The sequence below is a fragment of the Falco punctatus genome (assembly GCF_963210335.1).
Source record: "Falco punctatus genome assembly, chromosome: 4".
NCBI classification, from domain to species: domain Eukaryota; kingdom Metazoa; phylum Chordata; class Aves; order Falconiformes; family Falconidae; genus Falco; species Falco punctatus.
This window is the reverse complement of record NC_137583.1, coordinates 8,832,711-8,849,835: the sequence shown is the minus strand read 5'-3', so window position 1 is coordinate 8,849,835 and position 17,125 is coordinate 8,832,711. Positions and strand designations below refer to the sequence as shown.

Here is a 17,125-nt window from a genome sequence, read left to right as displayed (position 1 = left end):
TTTTTTGCGGGGAGAAGGGGGCATATCTCTTCAATAAAAGGGTCCAGAATTCCTGTTCTAGAATAAATGTATTCTTTTAAAAGTCACATGATTGTGATACAGGAAAAAAGTACATATGTACAAAGAACTTGTTTGGATTTGTTGATCTACAAATGGTTCTCCACAGCAAACATTTCACAGCTTCACATCAGTGGGTGCTGACACTTGGACACACTGAAGGGTGAGAAACTACTCCATTTTAAAAGCTACATTGTTCTTACAACACCATATCAAGCACACTGTAACTCAGCAACATAACAGCATCACAAAACCAGCCTTTAAGTCATGTTGCAAAACCTGTGCTGCTTAACTGCATATGAGGCTCCCATCAGTTAACTTCACAAACTCCACACAGAGGAGGGCAGTACTTCTAAGTTACTTGGTGAACTGTGTTCTAGTATTTACACAACCAGTTACTTCTCACTGATAGTTTTATTTGAGCACAAATTTCTTTATGTAAGTCACTTCTTAGTTTATCACAACTTAGAAAGGTTTTGTTCAGGATTTCTTTCGAAATAAGTAAGCTTGTATTAAATATGGCCCAGTAGCTATAATGCCCTACTTGTGTTCAGCTATTGGTACTATTGTACTCAGTTTTGTAAGACCAGTTTCAATATCCAGACACCTGTTGATTTCCTATTCCTTGCCATAATTCCATGCATCTCATTGCATGGAACAGAAAGGCCTCTGCAGAAGTTCTCAATGTCCTTTGTAAGACAGGTATTCTGGGTAGAAGTTCAGAGTGCTTGGTAAAGTGTCTTCTGAACCTAATTCATTGAATGAAAAATGATATATTTGTGTACAGAGGCCTGATCTGTCATGTCACTGCAGAAGTAGTTAACTGCAAGAGTGAACATATTTTCCATGTGTCCTGGTTTCAGCTGGGATGGAGTTAATTTTGTTCTTAGCAGCTGGTACAGTGCTGGTTTGGATTTAGTATGAGAATAATGTTGGTAACACACTGATGTTTTAGTTAGAGTAAGCACTACTTAGCAACAAGTCAAGGATTTCTCAGTTTCCCTTGCTCTGCCAGCGAGCAGGTGCGCAAGAAGCCGGCAGGGAGCAGAGCCAGGGCAGCTGACCTGAACAAGCCAAAGTAATATTCCATACCATAGAACATCATGCTGGGCATATAAACTGGGGGAGTTGGCTGGGGACCACTGATCACTGCTCAAGGAGTGGCTGGGCATTGGTCAGCAGGTGGTGAGCAATTGTATCGTGCATCACTTGTCTGCCTTGGGTTTTATTCCTCCCTCTCTCCCTTCCTCCCCTTTCCATTACAATTGTTATTATTACTATTATTACTGGTATTCTATTTTACTTAATTTCAATTATTAAACTGTTCTTATCTCAAACCACGAGTTATACCTTTTTCCAATTCTCCTCCCCTATGTTAGATTCATTAGAGCACATCTTCAGTTTAATTTCATCTGAGAGAGTCAAGGCTGCACTCCTCAACCACCCTGCAATATGAACCAAACCACAGTGAGGCCAGTGAGCAATTCCTTTCAAAGGTGCGGTACTGATTTAAACTAAAACATTAATGTAGCCACATCTGGAGTTTCCTAAACAAAATTGAGAGGGGTCCTATTACAATAATACCTAAAAAGTAGTCTCTTTCACGTGATCTTACCTAAAAGGATGCTTGCAGCAAAACACAAAGAGCAAGAACTAAAGTTCAAAAAGGTGAGAACTCTTACCTCAGTCTGTGAGGATGCAAGGTACCGCAGCAATTAATACATAATATCACAAGTAGAGCAGCAAGAAGAAAACACAAATCTTCCAACTGAATTGATTGTGAGGATCTCTAAAAGAAAAAGAGCAATCACTTTACAACAAGTCTTGCACAACTGAAAAAGCTGTCTTCAGTTAATGAATTATTGAAATGAGCATTTCCAATGTCTGTATGTGGAAGAGAAATTGGGCTAAAACGTAATGCAAAATGGATAATAACCACATTGAGAACTACAGAGCTGTTGACTAATTTACTTGTCTTCCCTACTCTGAAAGAAACCAGATATATCAGTCTGAACCCGCTCCTTCCAAGTTCCTCCCATGTTTCTGGAATGCACCTCCTCCTGCAGCCTGACATCTCATCAGTTCTCTCTTCCCTTTTGTTTAGAGTTTTACCATGAGCAATAGTTACAAAATAACTAACTCCTGAACTGCAGCATTACTGTATACTAAGCATAAAAATTCAACTTTTAAGAGAAGGAAGATGAAAGGGAAAATTTGCCAAGGCCAGTGTACATAAAGTCATTAAGACCAAAGTCATCTGCTTCTTAACAGCATTTTGACACTCAAATATCTGTATAACATTTATTTTCCAGGAATTTTGCAAACATAGAGGGGGAAATTTGCTGAATATACATGATACATGTATATGGTAAAAGCATCTAGCCCATTAAACCTTCAACAGTAGTACTTTGTATTAATGACACATCTGCATGCTCAAATCTGCAAGGAATTTGTTTCATCCACTGAAGGTTCATGTCATACTGCACCAACCAGTACCTAGACTAAATTCATCATCTCAGAGAAGCCAAGAAAATTTTTCAATGCCATATTCACGGATTAAACTGTGGTATTATCTAAATTAACCTATACAGAATTCTCTAAATTCCCATTTTAAGGCTACAAGTATGATATAGGGAAAGATTCAGAAGTAGGTCCTAGAACCTATTCAATATTCAAGCAAAGACTACATTGCAAAATGCTTTTCACAAATGAAAATGAAAGTCATTTTTTCCCCTTCAGTATGATGTCTGTATACGTAGATAGACCTTACCCATTTCAATAGAGCTTTTGCTGTATTTCATTATCTTTACAGCCTGTGAATTTACATGGATATTTAAAATTTTAGCAAATGTATGATCTGTGTGCATTTTCACTAAAGTAATTTAAAATAGGCATAAATTAATCCCCAAGTACAATATATGTTAGAAAGAAAATTCAAATTAGGCACTAGCTTATTTAGCTCCTGCTCTATGAAGAGTGTTGTTGTCTTATTTTCTAACACCATCCTTACTTTCACCACCACCTCCTCAAACACAGGCATACACTCAACACAAAACACACTCCACTAGCTGCTTAAAACGTGTTCGTGATTAGTAGGCATTAAGTAAAAAAATCCTAGTCGTTTTTCACATGGCAACAAATGCTTCTTTACCAGTGATTACCTTACTGCAGATTAAAAGAAACAAAAAGTCCTGTTTATCAGGCTGCTCTGCTTATTATCTCAGCTTTGATGACTATGTGTCTATAGGGTGCTAGACAGATTTGAAAAGATATTGAAAACCCCATTTCTGAAAATCTGTGCAATAACCTGGATTAAAAAAAAATAGTATCATTTAGCAGAGAGTGCTTGATAAATTACCTGGTGCAGTTAGCAAAAAGAATTTTGATAGAAAATCTTTTATATTTGTTGGGGGTAGATTTATAAGCATGAATGAGATATTTTCTTTCAGTTCTACAGGGAATCCAATATAATGGATCTGCCACTAAACTAAAAATGAAGAAAAGTTCAATTCAAGGTTTTAATACAAAGAGATATATATACAATCCTGATGGGACCAGATTTAACAGAGGAGAATTTATATAGATGAGTAACTGCTAACAGTTACTTTGAAAGTGCACTTAGAAAGGACAAAAATAGATTTTTAGGAAAAGAGAAATCCATATTCAGAGACAGGAACAAGATACCAAATGTCAGTTTCCTTATTATGTGTATGCACATCTATAGCTTGCAGCCTATATGAAATAATTAACATTTTAGCCCACAGTGAAGGACGGTTGTCTGCCATCACATCCTCTGTCCCAGTTAATCCAGTAACAGATCATGTATTTCTGGCTTGTGTTACCCTGGCTCTAAGAACATTTGAGAACAGGAGAGATGAAGTTATGGAAAAGAAACAAGCTAATTCTCTGATAGATTTGTTCTCAGTCTCCCAAAACACAGGGCTCAAATCCTTCTTTCATTAAACATCTGAAGGAAGTATAAAACTACTATTTTTTTCTTTCTCAGGTCCCTCTTTACTAACTTCAGCAGAGGGGAAATTTTTACTCCATACTTTTAAATGTCACTTCTGTATTCTCCACCTTTTTCTTCCCAAACTAAAAGAAGTGAAGAAACCAACTACTTAAAAATATTCTTACTCTTTGATTACTGAGTGCAGTTTGTCTTTGAAACTTTTCAGTGTATTTGATGCAATTATACAGAAAACATTCAACAATTCCTTTGCAGGTTACACAAATCTTTGTGGCTGTCAGGTCTTTGATGCTGGCTAGAAGGAAAGATGACATTTGCTGATCAATAGAAAATAAAAGTTGTTTCACCTCATAGAGTATTAAACACTGAAAGTTTCTGTGACAATTTCTCTGAATAAAATTTAGCCATTTTTAAATTTGCCATGAACTTGATCCTTTGGCCTGTTTACAGAACACCAGGGACTGTAATACCTTTCTCAGTTTCTTTTATCCAGTCTGTGCCATGCTCGTCACTAAAGCAAAAAACTTCCATGTTATTAAAGCTCAAAACATCTGAGTAATACTCTCTGCTTTTCTGCCCTCCACTCAGAGGTACGCTTTCATTGTGTCTTTGAACCCGTGTCCGTCCTTGCAGCTCTAAAAGTGGTTTTTAATCTTTTCATTGCCGACCTTAAAAAAGCCACCGAAGGCAGAAAATCCCGTATACAGTATCTCACATTCTAACAAGTGTGGTTCCAGATCTGGGAACCAGAATTCATAATTCTGCTGGGGAAGAGGGGACTCTAAAATTTTATAGAATATTATAATTTCTCACTCCTCACATGTCCACAGGCTATAAAGCTACCTTTATGTCCCCTGCACTCCACAAGTAACACCTACCTTATCTTTTGCGAGTGTACCAGTAAGACACTCTCCTCCCTAGGCTCCAAACTTTACCCAACTTGTATTTAGCTTTGACAACCACTGCTTTTGTTTCTAACAAAGATTTGATGCCCAAAAGCTTGGCTATTTTTTCTCAACATAGTCTTTTCACCTACAAGCCCTACTCCCAATGGCAGTATCTCGTGCATTTATGACTGCAACCACTTTCTCAACTCAGGAGCAGAACTGTGTGAAGAAATACAGCCTGGAATTAAAATAGGTTGATCATAGCTAACATCCCCATCTGTCCATCAGTCTCTGCATTGCATGTTTACCTGGTGTTGGGGCAGGATCACACTTTGAATTTTGAATTTCAATATTAATTTATGAACAAAGCCATTCTCCCCTGCACCCAGAAAAATCTCTGGAAATCACAGAATAAACTACCTGACGTTTATTCCATTTCTTGATTAGCTAGATTAAAATTGTTTCAAGTTGTAGTGACTGATAAAAATTGAGAGATATAAACAGATAAATAATACTAGCATAAGTTTGTAGATCACATGTTTGCGTGACATTTTCCGTACCAGTATACACATACCTCTTTCATTATCATAAGCTGAACACTTTTCTTGTCAAAGAAACTAAGCCATACTTTCAAAAAGTATGCAAAATGCATACTTTGCAAAATGGAATTTTGCAGTTCCTGGGACTCACAAACTAATCCTGGGTTTCTGGCAACGCAATGAGCTGAAACAAACTGTCAGAATTCCACCATTCCTTTGGATGGACCAGAAGATAGCAACAAACATGGAACTCCTCTCCTGCATAACTGAGCAATGCCCTTTATCCTAGGAGTTTGTCAGGAAGAAGTTGGGAGGCAACTAGAAATCCATCTGAGAAGGGAGCTAGGTTCCTGGGAGCACTGAGATACGAAAGACAAATTTAACTGGAATCCATTTTATCACGGAAACAGCAAGAAAGAGAGAGAAAATTTAAAGGACAATGCAACACAAGTTCTATGTATGTAAACAAAGTACGCTACTTTTAGATTATTTTAGCAATCAGACTGGAAATTGGATTTAAAAAAACTTTCTATTTGTACATACCTGTTTCTAAGCCACACACAGAAATGTTATTTTTTTAAATGCACAGGCTGAGCAGTCATACCTGCATAAAGACAGTATTCTCTGTGATTTTTAGTATATTCAAAATCCCAGCTTTAGAGAAATAACATTAATTTGAAGACAGCAATCACACTTTCCATTTCCTCTAGTTACAGGTATCCCCTTAAGCTATTAAAACATAAAAGAAGAATTTATTTTTTCATGTGTTTTGCACATCTGGTGGGATTTTTGTGTCTAATTAGATTTTCTATCTTCTTATATGGCCAATTTCTTCTTGCAGCAAACATACACATACCAACAAAAAAGAAAAATCCATATTGTTTGATGTTTGGGTTGTTTTGTTGTGGGGAGAGGGAGTTGTTTATGATGGGGGTTTTCTAGCTAAAGGCACAATAACTTAGTTTTCTCTCAGAAAGTGACATTAAGTTATTAAATTATTTTATAGCAAATTCCTGAGCCAGAATTATGTGACTGTGCTCACAGGTAACAAATGGACAAAGGGAGAACAAAATAACAAGATCACCGTAAATAGCATGACAAGCCACAGTCGCCGCTCAGCCATTACACCATAGCTTCTGGATAGCTTGGTTTTTAGTTTGGGTTTTGTTTTTTTTTTTTAATGGGGCTTAGGCTCCAGCACAGAACTTAAAAGAATAAAGGTAGATCTAGGTGCTTCTTCAAACCCTTGAGACTGCAAATAAGGTGCACATCTTTGAAAACAGACTATGAATGTATTTTATATATGTGTAGTACTTATAAAAAAAAAATGTATCTGGACCACAAGGACAGATCATAAAAGAGAGGAAGACTGTATCAAAACTGGACATTTTATGTGCTAAGGGATCTTCTCCTGTAACATGTAGGAGTTATTGCTTTGGCTCTACACTATCATCCTATTCTTCAGAAAAAAAGCTGACACCCTTCATATAAAAAGATGGATTATCATGTTTAAAACATGGATTGCTACCAACATTTGAGACTTGTTTGTCTTGGAGTCAAACACCGTTGAGCGAGAGGCTAACCTGATAATACCAAGTACTGACTTTGAACTTGGCGAGTTTCCTTCTTCACAATAAATCCTTTAGGACAAATGCACTCTTGCTAAGGTGAGTGGCTTCTACAATTTTAAAGGAAAGAAATCTGATTAGTAAAGCTGAGCATAGCAGCTATGGATCCAAGCCCATTACAGGAATAGAAGTCACCCAACTGTAGCTAGAGTAGCACCTGTTTTTCTTCTAGTGCATGAAGAATCAGTTTCTTTGATGTCTTCAAGTCCGCATAAGAAACTGTTCATTTGCTTTTGATGAAGAACAGACAGAAAGAAGAGGAAGATGATTTCCCCTTCTTATAACTTGCCAGTTTAGCTTGTCACTCACCATGACAGCTGCTCAGTACCAAATCCAGCAGGACACAAGCTGCCAGACTCATCTCTACTGACAGAAAGAATACAACCTCTACAGTCTAAGTAGAATTACTTTTACTTCCCAAACCCAACTCCACTACGAATCACTCCTAGCCTAAGCTGTTTGCCAAGACTTTTTGATTATCCTTTTTTTTTTCTTCCCAGGCAATTTATATCTCAGTGCTTCTCCCCATCAGCAAATTTTCAAAGCACCACAAGAAAAACCTAATGCATCTGGGCTTAAAGTAAATACGGAAGTAACTTCCCATGTGGAGTGAAACACACAGGTGACAGCACAATACAGAACCAGATGTTCACTCCCTGATATGCTTAATGCTGCTATAACTGCTTAAGCCTTGGTGAACAGGGGATTGGATAGAAAAAATGGAATAATTTAAAATTTTTACCATTTTGTTGCCTTCTCTGAAAGCTAATAGTGCTGATGCAGAAAGCAGTGGAGTACAGCTGGCAATTACAGGTATCCATTTTTAATCCCAACATTTTTTTTCAACATTAATCATGAAAATAATGGGCTGATAATCAGCCTGCTTCCTGGAAAGTCTGATCTTGACATATATTTCCTTTCTTGAACGAATACAGATGTGGATTGTTTGTTTTTAACTCTGATATCTACGTTAAAATATCGGGTCTGTATACCAGGCAAATGGTGCAATTACAGAACATTAACAGAAAAAAATGTTACGTCAAGGGGTTGAGAGTCATCTTAGCCTAATGGTTAAAACCTCTGTATTTCCCACTCTCTTTAACAATGACAACAAATTAATGTTTTGGAGTTAATATTGCTACAGTTTAAGCCCTCTTTTTCACTATTTCTTTTTAAGCATGTAGATCTTGCATTTTGCCATTTAGAAGACTTGCAAAAGATATGACTTGATATTCCTTACATTTCTTACATAAAGGAATACAGAAGAAAAGAAAATAAAATGAAACTGAAGAAAATTCCATCACCAACAAAACAAGCTTTCATGTTAAACTGAAACAATAGACAAGGTCAAGCTGATGAGCACCATTTCAGAAGTTACTGCAAAAAAACTGTAAGTTTAGATATTTGCATAAGCTGTAGACCTATGGAACAATATTTTAACTTACTGGTAGTTCCAAAAAAAGCAAAAATATTTTTTCATTTCAAACAAGAAATTTTATTCAATTAGAGAATTAATTTAAATGTTGTGCTTAGTTATTTATATTGGTATTATTATGGTAAGTAAAAAATTGTAAACTCATTTGATAAACGTAAACCAAATATTTTTTAAAATTTTTTACATTGCTTACAATTTAGTGAAGCTAACTTCAATTATTAGATTTTTGAGGTTTGAATCTGCTCTTTTCATTGAAGGACAAACAAAAATTACTCAGCTCCATGGACTATAAAAGTTGAATACTGTATTTTATCTGCACATGAATCTCAGTCCTCCAGACACTGGCTGTCTGAACAGAACTAAAAAAACTGCTGCATGATTATAAGGCATTTGGACCAAGAACAAGTACCCACAAGTTACTGGAAAATAAAAAGCTTGAAGAAAACTGAAACCTTGTCCAGGGGACAACTGCTGTTCTGTGGCTTTTGGGGATTAGAAAAACTAGCCTGAGGCCACCTTTGTTAGGTCTTCAAGGACTTCCTTGCTGAATTATGTGAACGTTAAAGGCTTGTAAAATAATTGCTCAACCTGACTGTGTATTCAAATTAAAATGAAAGAACTTTTGCTGTGAGCAAAATTATGTGCAAGTAAAACAGCAGTCCTTCCTAAATCTCAAGGAATATCCACTACTTCTATAAATCCACACAGGAGCCTTCTCTGCAGTGAGACTGCTTGATCTGATTTTATTACACACCAAAACCTACTGTTGAAGGAGACTTGGGAAAGAAAATGGTGAGATCTGTTTTTTTATGAGGTATTAAAATCCCTTACAGATTGTTCTCTCCCTGTTCATATTTTTATCAGATTAACAAGTCTAAACTCTTGCCCTGATCCTCAATGAATCCCTTAGTGAATTAGGAAGCTGTAAAGAAAATATTTCCAGTCCTCAGCTGGAGGCTGGAATCTTTATCACTTCTTGCATCTTTATCACTTCCTAAATATTTATCACAGCTTTTACTTCAGCATTTTAGGTTTGCTCTCCAGGTTTTTGAGCAGAAGACAATATACAACACCACAAATGCTTTCACCTCACCACTACTTATATGCTTGGCTTCTGCAACAGTGTTTATCAATGACCTAAAGCAAAACCAGGCCATGCATCTTTTTGACTAAAACTGAACAGAAAGACCACCATATCAGATGCTTATTAGCATCTCTTATCGCACGTGGTTAGCTTTACTCAGTTTTCGTGTGTTATTTTAAACATTTTTCTTTTAAGGATTGTTTACTTCACAGTAATCACCTGTGTTCCTATTAATACAGTTACAGGAACTAAGCACATTTTAGATTGCTTTTTTTTATCTCTGACTGTAAATAAAGCTTTCCATTAAGGCTTTCTATTATCTCCAGCAGTATTTTGATTCTCATGTTGATGAAATGAGGTATTGATTCCACTGAAGTAAACTAAATTAATCCAGTGTAAGAAAAGATGTAAGAGAAAAATCCACGCCCTGTTATCAGAACTGAGAAATAAGAATTCATATAGTTCACACGACAGCCAGTTTGTTGAATAAGGCAGAGAAAGACAACTTACAGTTTAATTTCCTTCGATACTGTTTTCAGTTTTACAGCCAAATATGTGCTATAAACCTCTACCTTCTGCTACAACAGTGTAATAAAGTATCCTTCAGAATTCTGTAATCCAACCATTAAAGCAGGAATATTAATGGCTTCCTAGATAACAAACAGTGCAGCTTTTTCAGAATATAAATGTAAGTTTATTAAAACTGTCTAAACATAGCAGTCTGACTCTTTAATAGTTAGGACTAATGTTAGAAAGGCAGCAGCTATTACTGCTTACAAAAATCACTTCCCTCTATTGTAATGCATATCTTGAATTGCACAGTGACTGCCAGTGACACTTGGTTTTACATAGCTATTCCTACAAATATTTAGCAAAAAGTGTTAAACATCAACTCCTGCTCTCAACTGAAATGCAAATTCAAGGATGCAGCTGTACTCCTAACAGTAGTTATACATAATGCATTTAATGAAATGAAATTTTGAGTGTCTCTTTAAAAGATTACATTACAAAAATCAATGTAAGAATACTATTGTATTTTATGTTTATATGTACTTTTCATTGTAAGGGATGTTAAAGTGCTTTATAGAAATATTTAGGTACTACAGCCACTTTCAAGGTTTAACAGATGACAAAAACCCCACTATTAACTGTACTTTGTGAAAGCGATTATTACCTATTTTGTGAGAACAATGGAGAAAAACAGTATTAACTGCTATAGAAATAGAAGGATCCTATTTATTTTTAAGTTTACATTATCACTGCAACTGTATTTGAGCAGTTCACCAAGAACAGCTTAGGGAACATATTTGTTAATATTTAAGCCCCAAGTACAAATGAAGAATTGAGGGAGAGACATTGAGCAACTTTCTCAGAGACTTGCTCAAGTCAAACTGTTCAAATGCAAGTAGACACAAACCCTAAAGCTCAAGTCTTGCGCTGTGTCCCTACTTGTGCCATTGAGTAGTAGGATATACCTATGAGTGACCAGTAACATATAGGTCCATGCCATATGTGGTCAGCGTGCCAAGTGACATGATTCAAACAATTAGGCACAGAGCCTTAAATTTTGTACAATCGGGTCAAGACCACATCAACCACATATAGGCCTTGCATGCAGACACACACATCTATTTGTAGCCTTCCTTATACTTAACTCTGGTCATACAGGGGCATTTTTTTAGCATGTCTCATGGAAATTTCTTACCAAATAACCTGACTAAAAATGGATATATTTTTCTTCTACTGTAAATATGGCTGAAGGAGGATGGTATATACCTTCTGAGGTATGCTTACAATTTGGATGGACTCAACAAGACAGAAGCCCTGTCTCCATGCTAGTTTGGAAGATCCAAACAGGGCAGTTCTAGAAAAATGAAACTGAAAGGAATGATGAAGACCCTGTTAAAAAATAAATAATAAAAAAGAGTCAGCGTGCCACAGAGCACTGCATGACAGGAAATGGGTGATGACAGTACTGGAGAAAAGCAACAGAAGACAACTAAAAAGATTCAGATCATAATGATGGGACAAAGTGCTAGAAAAGTTCAGAAGTTAGTTCCTTGAGCCAAGGACAGCAGGGGCAATCCTCTGAGTAGCTAAGGACAAGGTAGCATCACATATTTGTAGAAATTGACAACAAACCCATGAAATACTGGACACCTGCAGGAGAAGCCCTTGCAAGGAAGTGGGAAACTCCTCCCTTTTTTCATGTTCAAAACAGAGAACACAGGCAGAATTTTGTGCTACAGGTCTGTCCCTGCTTAAGTGTGGAAATTACTCTGCTGCTTTGTAAAACTTTTTTTTTTTTTTTTTAAGCTAACATCATCAAAAGAGAAATCATTGGGCACCAGGAAGAAGGAACACTGAAGAGCTGGGATGGGGTGGGGGGCAAAATCCTACAGTCCCAGCAGACAATTCCTCCATGAGAGAACGGCTATTTAAGCAGGTGATACTAACAACTATTTCTAACCACCCTTACTGTAACTGCTGGATACTTTTAATTATATGGCTGGTGTATAGTGAAACTATAGTTATAATTAGTGAAACTAAAGTGTTTTGAATACTATAACTGATATTTAATACTTGTAATTATGATTACTGTGCTAGACTACACAGAAGTTCACCTCAGGTTTTTCTTTCTTGCACACAAGTAATTCAGCCTACATATTTAGGTCTCACTTCAGCTACATTTTATGGACAGAAATCACAGACTGAAGGAATCAATAAATTAACATACTTTTTTCTGTAGGAAACAAAACGTAATTATTGATTCTTATTAGCGTTGTCAGAGTGCTTAAGAGGCCTTGCCAGGGACCAGGACTAGGACTCCACAGCAGCTGGTGCTATACAATCAAGAGATCAAACCCCCGCTATTCACTGAGAAGAAATAGATCTTAAATGTATATATTGCATGCCTATTAATATAAGTATTTTGTATATTCTTATACACACTGAACGCATGTTTTCTTTAGACTTCTTATTTGCTTACTGAATAAAAGCATCAAAGTTGTACAAAATCATTGAAACACTGCGAAGACCCATCAGCTTGGTTTCAAGCATTCCTAATCACCATGAAGATTAAAGACCACTTATATCCACTACACATTTACTCATAGTTCCACAGAGGACAATTACCCTTTTCCATTAGTGAATAATTATTCACAAGTTTAGTTTGGTGCCCAAGTATGAATAACCAACCATCCAGAGACTGACAATTATTTTCTGCTTATCTAACTAAGAACAAAAACAGCAACATGTAATTATCCCAGCAAATTATTAATCATCCAACACAGTCCAAGCAGAGTGAAAGGGAAGGACTGGAGAAAATAATCAGCATCTACAAGCAATATCAAAGACATTGTAGCAGAGGCTATTGTCATTGCAAGATGCATGGAGAAAGTGTAAGCTTACACTTTCTTACACAATTACACTAAGCTTACACAACAATAGATGAGGCTTCATTATATCATCGTTATCCTACCTTGGGCATTCTGAAAGGGAAAACAAGGCTCTTGGGTCCATTCCCCAGCAGCCCATAAGAGCAGCAGCACCAACTCCTCACACAACACTGATCCTTGGCCATTTCCCAAGGAATTTTAAGGGATCTCCTCCCACCACCGCTCTTTAATACAGTTTAGCCTATAACGAACATGCAGTGAAATAGGATATACAGAGGATGCTTAGAGAACAAAGCCAATACAAAAGTAAGTTACATGACAAAGGCCCTGTATTATTTTTAGCACTTTTAGCTGTTTAGAATTACTGTTGGATGCAGACTTATTCATGACTACTAAAAGCGACTAGTCCCCATTGCTGAGGCAATGAGCGAGTTCAGGCAGACTGACGCGGTGGGACAAATCACCTCGCTGTTTGCTCACTTCCAGACCAACGTGTGCCCCTGGAAACACGCAGGTAAGGACCGCAACGAACGCCTTGAACTGCGAATTCCAGCTCGGCTTCGGAAGGCAGCGCTCGGGCACGGCGCCATACGGTGACCGGGGGGCAGCGGCGGCCCCCGCGCCCCCTCACGGCCTGGGGCCGCGTCAGAGCCCCGCGCTTCTGCCGCTGGCTCAGCCGGGGCGGCAGCGCTGTGGAACGCGTTTGCTTTAAGGAAAAAAAAAAAAAAAGTCTTTTGCCTACCCCACTCGAAGGCTGGGTGGAAAAGTTAGGGCGCCCCCAGGAAGGGGCGGCTCAGCGCCGGGGCTGGGCCTGCGGCGCCGCTTGCCCCACTCTGGCAGCCCGCGGGCTCCGTCCCGGCCGCCGTGCGGGAGCGGGCGGGCAGCGGACTTCGGCCCGCCGCCACCCCGGCCCGTTTCGAAACGGCACGAAGTCGCCCCGAGACACCCGTCAGAGAGGCCAAAGGCTGCGTTCCTGCAGGAAGTTCCACCCGCCCCCCTCCCTGCCTCCCCCGCGGACCTCTCCCCCCGCCGGGGCCGGCCCTTCCCGCGCAGGGACAGCGGGACCGCGGCCGGGAGGGAAGAGGCGCGGGCGGCGGGCGCCCCGTCCTGCGGAGGGGCCGGTCCGGGGCGGCTGGGCGGGAACCGGCCCCGCTCCCGGCCGTTGTGCGGGGCTAGAGCCGCTGCGGGCAACGCCAGAGCGGGGGTGCCTGATGCTCTAGGCCGGCACAGCTGTTCGTTCAGGAAGGGAGGAACGCTGAGGTAAGTAGGCTCGGACAACTTCAGCCGTGGAAATTAACTTACCACAAAGCTGCTGTGAGGGAATGAACTTCCTTACTAGCAAGGCCGAGGAGAAAATGAGTCCAAATAAACTTGTGTACAGTCTGCGGGGGCGACAAGAGCAGGTTTTACCTGAGCCGTGCCTTCTGCCTCATACCTGGGCCTGACAGGATCTGCCGGCGCGGGCAGGTGTGCGGCCAAGGCCCCCTCGCCCCGCTGCGCCGTGCACTGTCCCTGCTGCCGGACACCCCGGGGAGAGGGGCTATTGTACAACTGCCAGAGAGCATCTTGTTTTGCCCCTGGCAAAATAGGACCAGGAGTAAAGCTTCAGCCACAGTGACCCTCTCCTCTTTGTTTCAGGATCGGTTAGAGGAGTAGGATAGCGCTTGTGCAGGAGGACCGTATGGGAGTGGGTGTGGATCAATACGACAAAAGGAATGGTGCTTTGAAACTAGTGTTTTAATCCATCCAATCCAACTGTTTATGTGGGATTTAAATTAAATCGGACTGGCTTGGGTTTTGACCTCTGCACTTCAGAGGTCAAAAGGTTAAAAGCACAGAAATTTGTGAATCACCTGCACACTGATTCTCAAAAGTCACCTGGATATTATGACCAGACACTGTTGACTGACTTTGCTTCCAACTCTCTCATTGCAAGATAAAAATTGTCTCAAAAGTTACTCCACCAGTCATGTTCCATTTGATGTAAACAAAAAAAAAAGCGCAAAGAAAAACATGAGCTCACATCTAATCACAAATCTGAGAAATCTGGTGGAGTAGATTCAAAATATTACTACAGTTACTTAAAAGGAGCATTAGATTTAGCTCTCTTGGCTGGTAATTCAGCCTTCTAGGCTTTTTGATTTTTGATGACTTATTTCCAGTTTTATCAAAGAACAGGACAACTCTGACAGGTTAACAGAAATGATGCACAATGCCCTGTAACTTTTATAGATTAGCCACCTCATCTACATACAGAACCATTTCATTACTGTCCATTTTTCAATATGTCCCCTGCTACACATGCAGGATACCTGCATTCCTCTGTTTGTTGTGGACTGTGAGCCCTTTAGTTCCAGAAGTCTAGAAGTAAGGTCCCTGGGCTGAATCCTAGCACTTTTGCTTAGCTTTTTTACAGAGAGTGCAAGACAATTTATTCCTTAGATGCCCTACACAGCCTCTTGCATATCTTTCTCTCCTTTTTGTCTCCCCCTTCCTAAAAAAAAAAAAAAAAAAAAAAAAAAAAAAAAAAAAAGAGTAGTCAAGTAACATATTTTCCACCTTTCACAGCTTCACTGTCCTTTACAGAAATCTGCTTTCACTTGTGAACCCAAAATATTGCAACTCTGCAGAGGTTGATAAGTACCCATGGGTTATGTCAGGGTTTATTTTTCATACAAGCCTGATACTGCATTCAGAAATGTGTTACAATAATGCAGAGTCCCAAACACCTAACTTCAGAACTCCACTGCACACTTCTAGCTACCTGGTGTACCATTAGATGTATTATTATATTGTAGGAACAGAATTTTCCTGCCGAGATCCTCCTGCTCTCTTCGCTCTTGTAAGACCCCTGTCTATAGGCCCTGGTTACTAGTAATAGTATCTGTAAGCACATACATCTTTAAAATGAGCACCCAATTTTGAAGCTTTAGTGCAATACAATGAATGTGGTTTATGTTGCTGTATTCATTTCTGCAAGTTGGTTCACCGATTCCTGAGGAGCATCTTACTACATGTTCATATAGAAGTCATGGTATGTGAGAATGCAAAAAAAGACATGCAGTAATATCTAGTAAGGCCCTAAAGACAATTTTTTCTCGTTGGTAAGTAAAGAGCATTCCAATAGAACCGTGTTGTGGAAACCTCCCTATTTCTACATATTTTGTTTTAACATAGCCACTACAATATTTAATAGAGCTGATCATAAAACTATAATTCCCTACTAGGTAAACTGGGTCAGTTTCCCCAGCACATCTCAGAGCCTCAAGATAACTGCCTATTAGGATAACAATTTTATTTTTTCCATTTACTGGAAAAAGTACATTCTTGTTGTTTTCAGTTCTTAGGAACACTGCACAAGTTGTAAATACTCTCTCGCAAAAAAACCCAGATAAAACTAAGGGATAAGCTCAACACAAAGATGCATTAGATTGATGCTCTCTTGTTCAAAGAGGGATTCCTGCAAAATTCCACAAGACTTCTGTAGGAGAACTTGAACTGTGATAAACCCATGCATGCTCATAGAACTACGCAGATTATTTTAGAGAGAAGTATCATCATGTTCTAATTTCAGGACTTCATGATCTCAGTTCTTGATACAAGGTTGAACTGTGTTCTGTGAGTCTCAAAGCCTGCACATGTGAGAGGCTCTTAACAAATCAGCTTTTTAAAGGGTTTAGACTGCAGCGTTAGGATTCTATCATAGGGCAAGACAAAAACACTTAGTACTATAATATCAATACTGCCTTTGGAGTGTCACTTGCGATAGTATTTTCAGGAGCCCAGTAGCCACTACTTATGCTGTAGCAAAGTGTAGAACTACAGCCTCCAGCGTTATCAGAGTCAGTCAGTCCCTGACTGAACATGATTCCAGGGATTCTGCAGAACCTACCCTCTACACCAAGAGCTAGGTAGGTTGTAAGCTTAACAACCAGCACTCTGGTGAGGAGGTACAGTGATACTTGATGGCATTGCAGATCCCATGCCAAAATAAGCCAGCCAATACTCATTCCAGAGTGTGTGACCCCTACCTATTTAAATAATTAATGTTGACCATCTGTCAGAACAAAGTCTGAGGGTTTACTACCTCAGGTGTAAAGCTAATCACTTCACCTCATTATGGTGCA

At 39.1% G+C, this 17,125-nt stretch overlaps 1 protein-coding gene across 5 annotated transcripts in view; it reads left to right on the top strand.

The window, feature by feature from the left end:
* CHDH (choline dehydrogenase) overlaps nt 1-17,125 on the top strand; it is a 125,979-nt gene that overhangs the window by 78,823 nt on the left and 30,031 nt on the right. For 2 of the 5 annotated variants that reach the window (XR_013927600.1, XM_080384064.1), the window contains exon 1: nt 13,521-14,258. The gene's annotated coding sequence lies outside the window, so the exon portion shown is untranslated. The other 3 variants (XM_080384065.1, XM_080384067.1, XM_080384066.1) reach the window with 3 other exon arrangements.